Here is a 17,500-nt window from a genome sequence, read left to right on the forward strand (position 1 = left end):
CCGTACACTTTGAGCACACAGCAGCGTGTTTTAGCATGCCAGCTACACGGTGGTGTGCCTAACGTGTGGATAGCTCGAAATTTTCGTTCCGGACCGATGTGACCGGGAAGCAACACGCCGCTGGGACTTTGAAACTTTCGGCACGTATCGAACAGTTCTTCTCTATTATCTCGAGAACGGACACGACGACCGTACACTTTGAGCACACAGCAGCGTGTTTTAGCATGCCAGCTACACGGTGGTGTGCCTAACGTGTGGATAGCTCGAAATTTTCGTTCCGGACCGATGTGACCGGGAAGCATCACGCCGCTGGGACTTTGAAACTTTCGGCACGTATCGAACAGTTCTTCTCTATTATCTCGAGAACGGACACGACGACCGTACACTTTGAGCACACAGCAGCGTGTTTTAGCATGCCAGCTACACGGTGGTGTGCCTAACGTGTGGATAGCTCGAAATTTTCGTTCCGGACCGATGTGACCGGGAAGCAACACGCCGCTGGGACTTTGAAACTTTCGGCACGTATCGAACAGTTCTTCTCTATTATCTCGAGAACGGACACGACGACCGTACACTTTGAGCACACAGCAGCGTGTTTTAGCATGCCAGCTACACGGTGGTGTGCCTAACGTGTGGATAGCTCGAGATTTTCGTTCCGGACCGATGTGACCGGGAAGCATCACGCCGCTGGGACTTTGAAACTTTCGGCACGTATCGAACAGTTCTTCTCTATTATCTCGAGAACGGACACGACGACCGTACACTTTGAGCACACAGCAGCGTGTTTTAGCATGCCAGCTACACGGTGGTGTGCCTAACGTGTGGATAGCTCGAAATTTTCGTTCCGGACCGATGTGACCGGGAAGCAACACGCCGCTGGGACTTTGAAACTTTCGGCACGTATCGAACAGTTCTTCTCTATTATCTCGAGAACGGACACGACGACCGTACACTTTGAGCACACAGCAGCGTGTTTTAGCATGCCAGCTACACGGTGGTGTGCCTAACGTGTGGATAGCTCGAAATTTTCGTTCCGGACCGATGTGACCGGGAAGCATCACGCCGCTGGGACTTTGAAACTTTCGGCACGTATCGAACAGTTCTTCTCTATTATCTCGAGAACGGACACGACGACCGTACACTTTGAGCACACAGCAGCGTGTTTTAGCATGCCAGCTACACGGTGGTGTGCCTAACGTGTGGATAGCTCGAAATTTTCGTTCCGGACCGATGTGACCGGGAAGCAACACGCCGCTGGGACTTTGAAACTTTCGGCACGTATCGAACAGTTCTTCTCTATTATCTCGAGAACGGACACGACGACCGTACACTTTGAGCACACAGCAGCGTGTTTTAGCATGCCAGCTACACGGTGGTGTGCCTAACGTGTGGATAGCTCGAAATTTTCGTTCCGGACCGATGTGACCGGGAAGCAACACGCCGCTGGGACTTTGAAACTTTCGGCACGTATCGAACAGTTCTTCTCTATTATCTCGAGAACGGACACGACGACCGTACACTTTGAGCACACAGCAGCGTGTTTTAGCATGCCAGCTACACGGTGGTGTGCCTAACGTGTGGATAGCTCGAAATTTTCGTTCCGGACCGATGTGACCGGGAAGCAACACGCCGCTGGGACTTTGAAACTTTCGGCACGTATCGAACAGTTCTTCTCTATTATCTCGAGAACGGACACGACGACCGTACACTTTGAGCACACAGCATCGTGTTTTAGCATGCCAGCTAAACGGTGGTGTGCCTAACGTGTGGATAGCTCGAGATTTTCGTTCCGGACCGATGTGACCGGGAAGCATCACGCCGCTGGGACTTTGAAACTTTCGGCACGTATCGAACAGTTCTTCTCTATTATCTCGAGAACGGACACGACGACCGTACACTTTGAGCACACAGCAGCGTGTTTTAGCATGCCAGCTACACGGTGGTGTGCCTAACGTGTGGATAGCTCGAAATTTTCGTTCCGGACCGATGTGACCGGGAAGCAACACGCCGCTGGGACTTTGAAACTTTCGGCACGTATCGAACAGTTCTTCTCTATTATCTCGAGAACGGACACGACGACCGTACACTTTGAGCACACAGCAGCGTGTTTTAGCATGCCAGCTACACGGTGGTGTGCCTAACGTGTGGATAGCTCGAAATTTTCGTTCCGGACCGATGTGACCGGGAAGCAAGACGCCGCTGGGACTTTGAAACTTTCGGCACGTATCGAACAGTTCTTCTCTATTATCTCGAGAACGGACACGACGACCGTACACTTTGAGCACACAGCATCGTGTTTTAGCATGCCAGCTAAACGGTGGTGTGCCTAACGTGTGGATAGCTCGAGATTTTCGTTCCGGACCGATGTGACCGGGAAGCATCACGCCGCTGGGACTTTGAAACTTTCGGCACGTATCGAACAGTTCTTCTCTATTATCTCGAGAACGGACACGACGACCGTACACTTTGAGCACACAGCAGCGTGTTTTAGCATGCCAGCTACACGGTGGTGTGCCTAACGTGTGGATAGCTCGAAATTTTCGTTCCGGACCGATGTGACCGGGAAGCAACACGCCGCTGGGACTTTGAAACTTTCGGCACGTATCGAACAGTTCTTCTCTATTATCTCGAGAACGGACACGACGACCGTACACTTTGAGCCCACAGCAGCGTGTTTTAGCATGCCAGCTACACGGTGGTGTGCCTAACGTGTGGATAGCTCGAAATTTTCGTTCCGGACCGATGTGACCGGGAAGCATCACGCCGCTGGGACTTTGAAACTTTCGGCACGTATCGAACAGTTCTTCTCTATTATCTCGAGAACGGACACGACGACCGTACACTTTGAGCACACAGCATCGTGTTTTAGCATGCCAGCTAAACGGTGGTGTGCCTAACGTGTGGATAGCTCGAGATTTTCGTTCCGGACCGATGTGACCGGGAAGCAACACGCCGCTGGGACTTTGAAACTTTCGGTACGTATCGAACAGTTCTTCTCTATTATCTCGAGAACGGACACGACGACCGTACACTTTGAGCACACAGCATCGTGTTTTAGCATGCCAGCTAAACGGTGGTGTGCCTAACGTGTGGATAGCTCGAGATTTTCGTTCCGGACCGATGTGACCGGGAAGCAGCACGCCGCTGGGACTTTGAAACTTTCGGCACGTATCGAACAGTTCTTCTCTATTATCTCGAGAACGGACACGACGACCGTACACTTTGAGCACACAGCAGCGTGTTTTAGCATGCCAGCTACACGGTGGTGTGCCTAACGTGTGGATAGCTCGAAATTTTCGTTCCGGACCGATGTGACCGGGAAGCATCACGCCGCTGGGACTTTGAAACTTTCGGCACGTATCGAACAGTTCTTCTCTATTATCTCGAGAACGGACACGACGACCGTACACTTTGAGCACACAGCAGCGTGTTTTAGCATGCCAGCTACACGGTGGTGTGCCTAACGTGTGGATAGCTCGAAATTTTCGTTCCGGACCGATGTGACCGGGAAGCAAGACGCCGCTGGGACTTTGAAACTTTCGGCACGTATCGAACAGTTCTTCTCTATTATCTCGAGAACGGACACGACGACCGTACACTTTGAGCACACAGCAGCGTGTTTTAGCATGCCAGCTACACGGTGGTGTGCCTAACGTGTGGATAGCTCGAAATTTTCGTTCCGGACCGATGTGACCGGGAAGCAAGACGCCGCTGGGACTTTGAAACTTTCGGCACGTATCGAACAGTTCTTCTCTATTATCTCGAGAACGGACACGACGACCGTACACTTTGAGCACACAGCATCGTGTTTTAGCATGCCAGCTAAACGGTGGTGTGCCTAACGTGTGGATAGCTCGAGATTTTCGTTCCGGACCGATGTGACCGGGAAGCATCACGCCGCTGGGACTTTGAAACTTTCGGCACGTATCGAACAGTTCTTCTCTATTATCTCGAGAACGGACACGACGACCGTACACTTTGAGCACACAGCAGCGTGTTTTAGCATGCCAGCTACACGGTGGTGTGCCTAACGTGTGGATAGCTCGAAATTTTCGTTCCGGACCGATGTGACCGGGAAGCAACACGCCGCTGGGACTTTGAAACTTTCGGCACGTATCGAACAGTTCTTCTCTATTATCTCGAGAACGGACACGACGACCGTACACTTTGAGCCCACAGCAGCGTGTTTTAGCATGCCAGCTACACGGTGGTGTGCCTAACGTGTGGATAGCTCGAAATTTTCGTTCCGGACCGATGTGACCGGGAAGCATCACGCCGCTGGGACTTTGAAACTTTCGGCACGTATCGAACAGTTCTTCTCTATTATCTCGAGAACGGACACGACGACCGTACACTTTGAGCACACAGCATCGTGTTTTAGCATGCCAGCTAAACGGTGGTGTGCCTAACGTGTGGATAGCTCGAGATTTTCGTTCCGGACCGATGTGACCGGGAAGCAACACGCCGCTGGGACTTTGAAACTTTCGGCACGTATCGAACAGTTCTTCTCTATTATCTCGAGAACGGACACGACGACCGTACACTTTGAGCACACAGCAGCGTGTTTTAGCATACCAGCTACACGGTGGTGTGCCTAACGTGTGGATAGCTCGAAATTTTCGTTCCGGACCGATGTGACCGGGAAGCAACACGCCGCTGGGACTTTGAAACTTTCGGCACGTATCGAACAGTTCTTCTCTATTATCTCGAGAACGGACACGACGACCGTACACTTTGAGCACACAGCAGCGTGTTTTAGCATGCCAGCTACACGGTGGTGTGCCTAACGTGTGGATAGCTCGAAATTTTCGTTCCGGACCGATGTGACCGGGAAGCAACACGCCGCTGGGACTTTGAAACTTTCGGCACGTATCGAACAGTTCTTCTCTATTATCTCGAGAACGGACACGACGACCGTACACTTTGAGCACACAGCAGCGTGTTTTAGCATGCCAGCTACACGGTGGTGTGCCTAACGTGTGGATAGCTCGAAATTTTCGTTCCGGACCGATGTGACCGGGAAGCATCACGCCGCTGGGACTTTGAAACTTTCGGCACGTATCGAACAGTTCTTCTCTATTATCTCGAGAACGGACACGACGACCGTACACTTTGAGCACACAGCAGCGTGTTTTAGCATGCCAGCTACACGGTGGTGTGCCTAACGTGTGGATAGCTCGAAATTTTCGTTCCGGACCGATGTGACCGGGAAGCATCACGCCGCTGGGACTTTGAAACTTTCGGCACGTATCGAACAGTTCTTCTCTATTATCTCGAGAACGGACACGACGACCGTACACTTTGAGCACACAGCAGCGTGTTTTAGCATGCCAGCTACACGGTGGTGTGCCTAACGTGTGGATAGCTCGAAATTTTCGTTCCGGACCGATGTGACCGGGAAGCATCACGCCGCTGGGACTTTGAAACTTTCGGCACGTATCGAACAGTTCTTCTCTATTATCTCGAGAACGGACACGACGACCGTACACTTTGAGCACACAGCATCGTGTTTTAGCATGCCAGCTAAACGGTGGTGTGCCTAACGTGTGGATAGCTCGAGATTTTCGTTCCGGACCGATGTGACCGGGAAGCAACACGCCGCTGGGACTTTGAAACTTTCGGCACGTATCGAACAGTTCTTCTCTATTATCTCGAGAACGGACACGACGACCGTACACTTTGAGCACACAGCAGCGTGTTTTAGCATACCAGCTACACGGTGGTGTGCCTAACGTGTGGATAGCTCGAAATTTTCGTTCCGGACCGATGTGACCGGGAAGCAACACGCCGCTGGGACTTTGAAACTTTCGGCACGTATCGAACAGTTCTTCTCTATTATCTCGAGAACGGACACGACGACCGTACACTTTGAGCACACAGCAGCGTGTTTTAGCATGCCAGCTACACGGTGGTGTGCCTAACGTGTGGATAGCTCGAAATTTTCGTTCCGGACCGATGTGACCGGGAAGCAACACGCCGCTGGGACTTTGAAACTTTCGGCACGTATCGAACAGTTCTTCTCTATTATCTCGAGAACGGACACGACGACCGTACACTTTGAGCACACAGCAGCGTGTTTTAGCATGCCAGCTACACGGTGGTGTGCCTAACGTGTGGATAGCTCGAAATTTTCGTTCCGGACCGATGTGACCGGGAAGCATCACGCCGCTGGGACTTTGAAACTTTCGGCACGTATCGAACAGTTCTTCTCTATTATCTCGAGAACGGACACGACGACCGTACACTTTGAGCACACAGCAGCGTGTTTTAGCATGCCAGCTACACGGTGGTGTGCCTAACGTGTGGATAGCTCGAAATTTTCGTTCCGGACCGATGTGACCGGGAAGCATCACGCCGCTGGGACTTTGAAACTTTCGGCACGTATCGAACAGTTCTTCTCTATTATCTCGAGAACGGACACGACGACCGTACACTTTGAGCACACAGCAGCGTGTTTTAGCATGCCAGCTACACGGTGGTGTGCCTAACGTGTGGATAGCTCGAAATTTTCGTTCCGGACCGATGTGACCGGGAAGCATCACGCCGCTGGGACTTTGAAACTTTCGGCACGTATCGAACAGTTCTTCTCTATTATCTCGAGAACGGACACGACGACCGTACACTTTGAGCACACAGCATCGTGTTTTAGCATGCCAGCTAAACGGTGGTGTGCCTAACGTGTGGATAGCTCGAGATTTTCGTTCCGGACCGATGTGACCGGGAAGCAACACGCCGCTGGGACTTTGAAACTTTCGGCACGTATCGAACAGTTCTTCTCTATTATCTCGAGAACGGACACGACGACCGTACACTTTGAGCACACAGCAGCGTGTTTTAGCATACCAGCTACACGGTGGTGTGCCTAACGTGTGGATAGCTCGAAATTTTCGTTCCGGACCGATGTGACCGGGAAGCATCACGCCGCTGGGACTTTGAAACTTTCGGCACGTATCGAACAGTTCTTCTCTATTATCTCGAGAACGGACACGACGACCGTACACTTTGAGCACACAGCAGCGTGTTTTAGCATGCCAGCTACACGGTGGTGTGCCTAACGTGTGGATAGCTCGAAATTTTCGTTCCGGACCGATGTGACCGGGAAGCAACACGCCGCTGGGACTTTGAAACTTTCGGCACGTATCGAACAGTTCTTCTCTATTATCTCGAGAACGGACACGACGACCGTACACTTTGAGCACACAGCAGCGTGTTTTAGCATGCCAGCTACACGGTGGTGTGCCTAACGTGTGGATAGCTCGAAATTTTCGTTCCGGACCGATGTGACCGGGAAGCAACACGCCGCTGGGACTTTGAAACTTTCGGCACGTATCGAACAGTTCTTCTCTATTATCTCGAGAACGGACACGACGACCGTACACTTTGAGCACACAGCAGCGTGTTTTAGCATGCCAGCTACACGGTGGTGTGGATAGCTCGAAATTTTCGTTCCGGACCGATATGACCGGGAAACAACACGCCGCTGGGACTTTGAAACTTTCGGCACGTATCGAACAGTTCTTCTCTATTATCTCGAGAACGGACACGACGACCGTACACTTTGAGCACACAGCAGCGTGTTTTAGCATGCCAGCTACACGGTGGTGTGCCTAACGTGTGGATAGCTCGAAATTTTCGTTCCGGACCGATGTGACCGGGAAGCAACACGCCGCTGGGACTTTGAAACTTTCGGCACGTATCGAACAGTTCTTCTCTATTATCTCGAGAACGGACACGACGACCGTACACTTTGAGCACAGAGCAGCGTGTTTTAGCATGCCAGCTACACGGTGGTGTGCCTAACGTGTGGATAGCTCGAAATTTTCGTTCCGGACCGATGTGACCGGGAAGCAACACGCCGCTGGGACTTTGAAACTTTCGGCACGTATCGAACAGTTCTTCTCTATTATCTCGAGAACGGACACGACGACCGTACACTTTGAGCACACAGCAGCGTGTTTTAGCATGCCAGCTACACGGTGGTGTGCCTAACGTGTGGATAGCTCGAAATTTTCGTTCCGGACCGATGTGACCGGGAAGCAAGACGCCGCTGGGACTTTGAAACTTTCGGCACGTATCGAACAGTTCTTCTCTATTATCTCGAGAACGGACACGACGACCGTACACTTTGAGCACACAGCATCGTGTTTTAGCATGCCAGCTAAACGGTGGTGTGCCTAACGTGTGGATAGCTCGAGATTTTCGTTCCGGACCGATGTGACCGGGAAGCATCACGCCGCTGGGACTTTGAAACTTTCGGCACGTATCGAACAGTTCTTCTCTATTATCTCGAGAACGGACACGACGACCGTACACTTTGAGCACACAGCAGCGTGTTTTAGCATGCCAGCTACACGGTGGTGTGCCTAACGTGTGGATAGCTCGAAATTTTCGTTCCGGACCGATGTGACCGGGAAGCATCACGCCGCTGGGACTTTGAAACTTTCGGCACGTATCGAACAGTTCTTCTCTATTATCTCGAGAACGGACACGACGACCGTACACTTTGAGCACACAGCAGCGTGTTTTAGCATGCCAGCTACACGGTGGTGTGCCTAACGTGTGGATAGCTCGAAATTTTCGTTCCGGACCGATGTGACCGGGAAGCAAGACGCCGCTGGGACTTTGAAACTTTCGGCACGTATCGAACAGTTCTTCTCTATTATCTCGAGAACGGACACGACGACCGTACACTTTGAGCACACAGCATCGTGTTTTAGCATGCCAGCTAAACGGTGGTGTGCCTAACGTGTGGATAGCTCGAGATTTTCGTTCCGGACCGATGTGACCGGGAAGCATCACGCCGCTGGGACTTTGAAACTTTCGGCACGTATCGAACAGTTCTTCTCTATTATCTCGAGAACGGACACGACGACCGTACACTTTGAGCACACAGCAGCGTGTTTTAGCATGCCAGCTACACGGTGGTGTGCCTAACGTGTGGATAGCTCGAAATTTTCGTTCCGGACCGATGTGACCGGGAAGCAACACGCCGCTGGGACTTTGAAACTTTCGGCACGTATCGAACAGTTCTTCTCTATTATCTCGAGAACGGACACGACGACCGTACACTTTGAGCACACAGCAGCGTGTTTTAGCATGCCAGCTACACGGTGGTGTGCCTAACGTGTGGATAGCTCGAAATTTTCGTTCCGGACCGATGTGACCGGGAAGCAACACGCCGCTGGGACTTTGAAACTTTCGGCACGTATCGAACAGTTCTTCTCTATTATCTCGAGAACGGACACGACGACCGTACACTTTGAGCACACAGCAGCGTGTTTTAGCATGCCAGCTACACGGTGGTGTGCCTAACGTGTGGATAGCTCGAAATTTTCGTTCCGGACCGATGTGACCGGGAAGCAACACGCCGCTGGGACTTTTTTTTTTTTTTTTTTTTTTTTTTTTAACGTGGGGGAAATCTTCGAAAGACCCCCCCGCCGCCTGGGGAGGGGCGGGGGGAGTGTGGGATTCCCCGCGCCCGGAAGGAAACCCATCGGGCGCGGGACCTACCCACTAAAACCCACCACGGTGGCCATCCTCGCACTATGCAGGGGGAGCACCTGGGACCGAAGACATCATAACATCAGGTGCTCCCCCGTGCAGGGCTCTCGCGCCCGTGTCCTCCCGTTCCAGGGAAGGGAGGGGGTACTTCACCCTCCCTTCCCGGTTTTCTCCTCGGCGCTCTGGCGCCCGACGTCGGAGCAGGGCCACACTGCTCCGACGTCCCACTCCCGGGGGCCGCCCGAGGGCGGCCGCGAGTCCCACACTCGCGACCGCCCACGGCCCCCATAGCCGCGCCGGAGGCACGGCCCTGGGACCGTGCCGTCGGCGCGGCCGCACCCCGGCTCGTACGCTCCCGAGGGCGGCTCTGGCCTCTCCGCCCTCGAGAGCGTCGCCGTCCCTTACTCTACCCACCCTTTAGACGACGGGCGGTGGCACGAGCCTCAAGGGCTACGCACCACCGCCCGCCGCTCTCAGGGTGGCCTCCCCGGCCCTTCCGGAGGCCCACCCGCCCCCGGCCTCGGACGGGGCCTCGCTCGCGGTCGCCCGCTCTCGCGAATGCGGCTCGCGGCCTCCTTCTGCGAGATTACCTCCTCGCAGAAGGAGACCACGGCCCGCCACTTCGTCTCGCTGCCGAGCATGGCCTGTACCACGCCCGGCAGCGATAGGTCCGCCCCAATCACAGCCGTGAGGACACGGCGCTCCACCCCCCAGGCCGGACACACCTCGAGGGTGTGTTGCGCCGTGTCCTCGTCCGCTGGACAGTGCCAGCAGCGCGCCGCCTCTTCCACACCGATCCGGCACAGGTACTGTCCGAAGCATCCGTGCCCGGACAGCACCTGCACCAACCGGTAGGTGAGTGAGCCGAAGCGCCTACCCAGCCACTCAAACAGGACCGGCCGGATAGCCCGGACAGTCCTCTGGCCGAACAACGGCTCGGCCAGCCGCTGCTGCCAAAGCTGCAGCATGGACTCCCGGGCCTGGCGCCTGAGGGCCTCCACCTCGCATCCCGCCAGGACCACCCCATCCTCGCGGGCGCGCATGCGGCCCTCGTAGAAAGCCGCATGCGCGCCCGCGATCAAGTCCGCCGGGGGTAGCCCTGACAGGACGCTCGCCGCCTCATACGAAACGGTCCGGTACCCCCGGGCGATCCGCAATGCAAGCCGCCTTTGAACCCGGCGCAGCAATACCTTGCTGCGCCGGGAGGCGGCCAGGTCGCCCGCCCAAACGGGGGCCCCGTATAGGGCCACCGAGTGGACCATTCCCGCGTAGAGGCGGCGAACCCGGTCACTCGGGCCCCGCAGGTTGGGGAGGATACGGCCCAAAGCGCCAACTATCCTCTCCAACCGCGGGGCCAGGGCCCGGAAATGACCCTCGAAGCGCCAGTGGCTGTCGAGGTGAAGTCCCAGATATTTCATCTGAGACCTCACCTCGACGTCTGCCTCACCCACCCGGATCAGGGGGGGAGGCGGCTCTCCCCGGGGTCTATACATCCCGAGTACCTCGGTTTTGTGGAGAGCCACCTCCAAACCGATCCCCCTGATCCGGGAGACGACGCGCCGGGCACCGTCCTCGGCGGCCCGAACAGCCCCCCTCCAGTCCCCCCCGACGGCCAACAACAAGGTGTCGTCCGCGTAGCACGTCAGACTGACGCCGTCGGGGAGGTCTTCGGCCCGCAGGACGGTGTCATACCCGAGGTTCCACAGCAGGGGTCCTAACACCGACCCCTGCGGAACCCCGGAGTACACCGCTCTCCTCTCCGTCCCGCACCGGCCCGGATACTCGATCCACCTGTCGCGGAGGTAGTCCTCGACGACTGCCCTAAGGTAGGCGGGGACTCGATGTTCCTCAAGCCCCCGCCTAATCGCCGCCCAGGGTAGGGTGTTAAACGCATTGGCGATGTCCAAGGACACCGCCAATGCCACCCCACCCCGGGAGACCGCCGAGGCCGAGAGGGACCGGACGCGTCGAATCGCGTCGATCGTCGACCGGCCCTCCCGGAACCCGAACTGACACTCCGCCAGCCCGGGCCCACCCCGCGACAGGTGCCCGACGATGCGGGCCGCCACGACTCTTTCTAGGAGCTTGCCCACATCGTCGAGCAGGCAAATCGGCCGGTACGCGGACGGAGAGTCCGCGGGCCTACCCTCTTTCCGGAGGAGGACCATTCGGGCCACCTTCCATGCGGAGGGGAATCGCCCGGCCTCCAGGCAGCGGTCGAATAGCTCCCGGAGGCCGTCACCCAGGACGTCCGCGGCCAAGACCAAGACTCGGCCGGGCACTCCCGAAGGACCCGGGGCAGTATCCTTCGCCCCGAGTCTTCGGATGGCCGCGGCTAGCTCCCCAGCCGAGACCCCCAGCTCCGCGGACCAGGTGGTCGGGTCCGCAGAGGGACGTGGCCCGCTCTCCCCCACGATCGGGAAGAGCGTGTCGACCACGTCCCTCAAGAGCTGGGGGTCGAGACCCTCGGTGATCGGGGGGGCCCATGGCCGGAGTTTATTCAGAACTATCCGGTATGGGCGCCCCCATGGATCCCGCTCGAGGGTCTCGAGGAGCTCCTTCCAGCTCTGGGCCTTGGCCCGTTTGATGGCGACCTGCAGAGCCCTCTTTCCCGCGCGATAGGACTCGTACAGTTCCGCCGCCCTAGCCCGCGCGCCGTCGTCGCCGTTCCGTCCGGCCCGACGACGCGCGCGGGTGTACTGGCGTCGGGCCCGGACGCATGCTGTCCGCAATTCCCCGATTTCGCCCGACCACCAGTACACCGCCCGACGAGGAGACCGCGGCCCGGCCCGGGGCATCGCCGCGTCGCAAATGCGCGCGACGGCGCTCCCGAGCCGAGCCACGGCCTCCTCCAGGTCGGGCAGCCTGGTCTCCCGTCGAGGCCAGGTTTCGGCCAGAGCGGCTGCCACCAGGACGTCCTTGTCAAGGCGCCGAAGCGCCCATCTGCGTGGTGGTGGTGGGGCGCTACCCGCTCCCGGGCGGAGGTGTCGGTGCGGGGCCGCGGCGGCCTCGGGGGAGGTCAAGACCACGCGGATATACCGGTGGTCCGATAATGTCTCCTCCCCCACCACCACGTTCCACCCGGACACCATACGCGCGGCGCCGGGGGATCCAAACGTCAAATCCACTATGGACCCTCCCCCGCGCCGCACGCACGTCAGCTCCGACCCCCGGTTAATCAACCGGAGGTCGAAGCCCGCCGCCCAGTCGCCCAGAGCCTCGCCCCTCCGATTGGTCCTGGGGGACCCCCATGCCACAGACCAGGCATTGAAGTCCCCCAGGACCAGCACCGGCCGGGGCGCAATCCTTGTGAGGCACGCCCCCACCCCGGCCAAGTACTGCTCGAAGGCAGCAAGGCCGCAGTTGGGCGAAACGTAGCACCCCACCACGGCGACTCCCCCCCACTGGACGGCGACGAATCCCGCCCCGTTCTCCAGTAAGGAGAACGGAGGGGACCCGTCACCGCCCTGCCACACAGCCGCCACCAAGCCGCCCGCATCCCCCATCCAATGCGGATGGTCGGGGACGCGGTACGGCTCGGCGGCGACTGCCAGACCACCCCCCCACTCCGCCAGCGTCTGACACATCAGGTCCTGCGCTGCACGGCAGTGGTTGAGGTTGGCCTGCAGGAGGAGGCGGGGAGCCATTATTTGATGGCCTCCTCACCGCCTCCTGGTGGCACCTCCGTGAGGACGGCGGCGGGGCCGATGTCCACCTCCATCGCAGACACCAACGCCGTCGCCGCCTCCGACCTCTTCCTTGCGGCCGTCGCGTCGGTCGCGGCCAGGTCCGCGGGCGCCGCGGCGCTCGCAGCTGGGGCCGCTCTCACCGGCGCCGGGAGCGGCCCCGGCGCCCCCCTCCTCTGCCCTCGTCGGGATGGGGGGGTACATTGCTTCCCCCCCATTCGGTGCGCGGCGGGTCTCCCCATGTCCGCACACAGCGGGCACTTGGGGGCCGCCGCGCAGTGGCTCGCGCGGTGGCCTTCGGCACCGCAGCGGTAACAAGCACCGCTGCGGTCCACCGCGGAGGTGCACCGCTGCCTGACATGGCCCGTCTCCAGGCAGCGGTAGCACTGGAGTGGGCGTTGGGCGAGGACCTCGATCCTCGCCGACACCCACCCCACCACGATCCTCCCGACTGCTTCTAACTTCCGGGCAGCCGGAAGAGGGCACCGTGCCCACACCGCTCCCAGGCCGGAGGAGGACCGCCGGACCTCCCCGGTCCGGATGTCCCCCTCAGAGCAGCCACCGGCCTGGGCCAGCGCCCTGGCCACCTCCTCCCGGGTGACCGAGTCGTCCAGCCCACAAACGCGCAGCTCCGCGCTCTTTGTGGGCCGGGCGACCCTGACACCCCGGGGTGCCAAGGCCTCGCCCAGCTTTTCGGCCAGTCGGTCCGCCCTGGCTGCGTTGTCGGGGCCGCTCACGCGCAGCATGAGCGCCCCCGTCACCGCCCATCTCGGGCGGACCGACTCGATGGCGAGTGCGGCCAAGGATATCTTTTCCTTGGCCGCCGCCATCACCTCCCCGTAGGAGACGCCCCCCCCCTCCGGGACGGTCAGCATGACTGCTGCCGTTGAAGGGGGGCGTCCCAGACGGGGCTTCGCCCTCCCCGCCTTTCCGTCCCTCTTCGGGGCAACCGGCGGGGGAGGCGACGGCACCCGGGCCGCCCTCCTCGCCGTCCTTCCCGCCCTTCGGCCAAGGACCTCGGTCCACAAGGGACCGGATGGGGGCGGCGGCGGAGGCATTTGTGCCCCCGCCGTCTCCCCCACCACGGCACCCTTGCCCTTCGTCTCTGCCGCAGGGCCCGGAACCGCAATGGTCCCCCCCTGCGGTCCCCCGCCCCTCGGTTGTTTCCCGGGCCCGGTCCTCCGTCCCGCCGGCGCTCCGTCCTTGGGGCGAAGCGCCGCCCGTATTTCCCCCCGGATGACGGCCATCATGGCCGCCATCTTGGCGTCCATGAGGAGCTCGATGCTCCTCGTGGACGCCGCTGGCGTGGGGGGAGCTCCCGCTTTCCCTCCCCCACACGTGCATACGCCCGTCGGCCCCGGATGAGGGCGCCTCCTAAGGGCGTCCGATTCCCTCCGCAAGCAGTCCAGCTCGTCCTGCAGCTTCTCCACACGCTGCCTTAGCTGGGCGTTCGTGCACTCCAAGGCAGCTGGTACACGGCGTCCCAGCTCCTGGAGAGCCCTCCGCGCCTCCGTCGCGGCCTGGCCAACCGACCTCGCGGAGGCTGTAGTCAGCCCCCGCGAGGTGGTGGCCACCTTCTCAATAGACCTCAGGGACGAGGCAATACGGGCCGATACATGGGCCGTATCCTCGTCCCTGAGGTCCTCCTCCCCGTCGGTCACCGTGAGCAACGGTGGAGCAGCGGACGTGGACGGATCTTCCTCCGTCCTCCGCCCCTCCACCGTCCTGCGCCTCTTTACGCCCGCGGCGCTGGTCGCGGACGCCAGGGACGAGACCGACGCCGTCTCGTCCCCCTCCTCGAACGGCGCCGGGTGGGGCACGAGTGCCCCCTCCGTCGCCACCCCTCGCGCCACGCGCACCGTCCCCCCTCCCCCTTTTTTTTTTTTTGAGTTTGTTTTATCCATTTTGGATCCCACGAGTAGGTCGGAACGTAAGTCGACCCGGGCAGAGCCGCCATACCCGGGCAGGCCTAAATACTCCGGGGGGTCGGCAGGTACCCCGGAGTTGGCCGCTTGGGATTGGGGCCTCCCCCCCAACCACGCATCCCATCACCGCGCACCGCAGCTTAGGATTGGAGGGCAATTTATAGAGTTACCATCCTCGCGGCCCGGGCGGTAAAGCCAAGGCCCCCGTCCCTCCTGCCGTCACGTACCACTGTCAAAGCCAAAAGAGGAATTGGGAGTGGGTCGTTGCGACGACCAACAGGAGTCTTACGGTGTGGTTTGGCATCGGGCACCTCGGGTTTGCCAGTCCCGTACTGTAGCAAAAAGCTACAGCCCCTGAGGGATCCCCTCGAAACTTAGACTCACATCGAACAAAATCCACCTACGATTCCCTTCTTCTCTTCTTCTCTTCTACAAACACCTCCAATCCCCGAACACATTATCTTCCTTCTAACCCTTGTGTGTTCGTCCACCGAGTACGTTAGCTCCCCGTCGTCGTACAGATCGAACCATCTTCTCTGCCACCTCTTGGTCCGATTCAGGGGATTCGAGAAGTCCCAGCCGGGGGCAAACGCCGCTGGGACTTTGAAACTTTCGGCACGTATCGAACAGTTCTTCTCTATTATCTCGAGAACGGACACGACGACCGTACACTTTGAGCACACAGCAGCGTGTTTTAGCATGCCAGCTACACGGTGGTGTGCCTAACGTGTGGATAGCTCGAAATTTTCGTTCCGGACCGATGTGACCGGGAAGCAACACGCCGCTGGGACTTTGAAACTTTCGGCACGTATCGAACAGTTCTTCTCTATTATCTCGAGAACGGACACGACGACCGTACACTTTGAGCACACAGCAGCGTGTTTTAGCATGCCAGCTACACGGTGGTGTGCCTAACGTGTGGATAGCTCGAAATTTTCGTTCCGGACCGATGTGACCGGGAAGCAACACGCCGCTGGGACTTTGAAACTTTCGGCACGTGTCGAACAGTTCTTCTCTATTATCTCGAGAACGGACACGACGACCGTACACTTTGAGCACACAGCAGCGTGTTTTAGCATGCCAGCTACACGGTGGTGTGCCTAACGTGTGGATAGCTCGAAATTTTCGTTCCGGACCGATGTGACCGGGAAGCAACACGCCGCTGGGACTTTGAAACTTTCGGCACGTATCGAACAGTTCTTCTCTATTATCTCGAGAACGGACACGACGACCGTACACTTTGAGCACACAGCAGCGTGTTTTAGCATGCCAGCTACACGGTGGTGTGCCTAACGTGTGGATAGCTCGAAATTTTCGTTCCGGACCGATGTGACCGGGAAGCAACACGCCGCTGGGACTTTGAAACTTTCGGCACGTATCGAACAGTTCTTCTCTATTATCTCGAGAACGGACACGACGACCGTACACTTTGAGCACACAGCAGCGTGTTTTAGCATGCCAGCTACACGGTGGTGTGCCTAACGTGTGGATAGCTCGAAATTTTCGTTCCGGACCGATGTGACCGGGAAGCAACACGCCGCTGGGACTTTGAAACTTTCGGCACGTATCGAACAGTTCTTCTCTATTATCTCGAGAACGGACACGACGACCGTACACTTTGAGCACACAGCAGCGTGTTTTAGCATGCCAGCTACACGGTGGTGTGCCTAACGTGTGGATAGCTCGAAATTTTCGTTCCGGACCGATGTGACCGGGAAGCAACACGCCGCTGGGACTTTGAAACTTTCGGCACGTATCGAACAGTTCTTCTCTATTATCTCGAGAACGGACACGACGACCGTACACTTTGAGCACACAGCAGCGTGTTTTAGCATGCCAGCTACACGGTGGTGTGCCTAACGTGTGGATAGCTCGAAATTTTCGTTCCGGACCGATGTGACCGGGAGGCAATACGGCCCTGAAATTATTAAATATTTGTATTTATTCGTCCTGTGGTATGCTACTAACATATATGTTTCATTTATTCTTTGTTCGATTTGTCGTAGTGGGCTGTATCGTGATTTGTTCGGAATGTGGTTTTCCGTCTAAGTTCCAGCGGGTCGCCCGGGCGGTCTGTCGTTGCGGCGGTTTTCCCCCGTAAGCGCGCGTGCTGTGGACCGTGCGTCGCCGGCGTCCCGGCCGGCCGTTCGGTACCTATAAGAGACCGAACGGTACGGGCGGCCGGTCGAGGCAGCGTCGGGCGCTTGGCTATTCTTCGACCTCGGTCGAGAAGCAGTCATCGCTCCTTGAGATTTTCTCAACTGTTTTCGCACCGTGTTTCGTTCCGCTACTATTTCTCTATACAGCAGTGCCACGAGTCGGTGTCTTTGACCGAATGGCTCTTATGTGGTATACGCGTCAAAGCGACGCTGATAGACTTTTATACAC

The sequence above is a fragment of the Ptiloglossa arizonensis genome, unplaced genomic scaffold (genome assembly GCF_051014685.1).
Source record: "Ptiloglossa arizonensis isolate GNS036 unplaced genomic scaffold, iyPtiAriz1_principal scaffold0190, whole genome shotgun sequence".
Taxonomy (NCBI): Eukaryota; Metazoa; Arthropoda; class Insecta; order Hymenoptera; family Colletidae; genus Ptiloglossa; species Ptiloglossa arizonensis.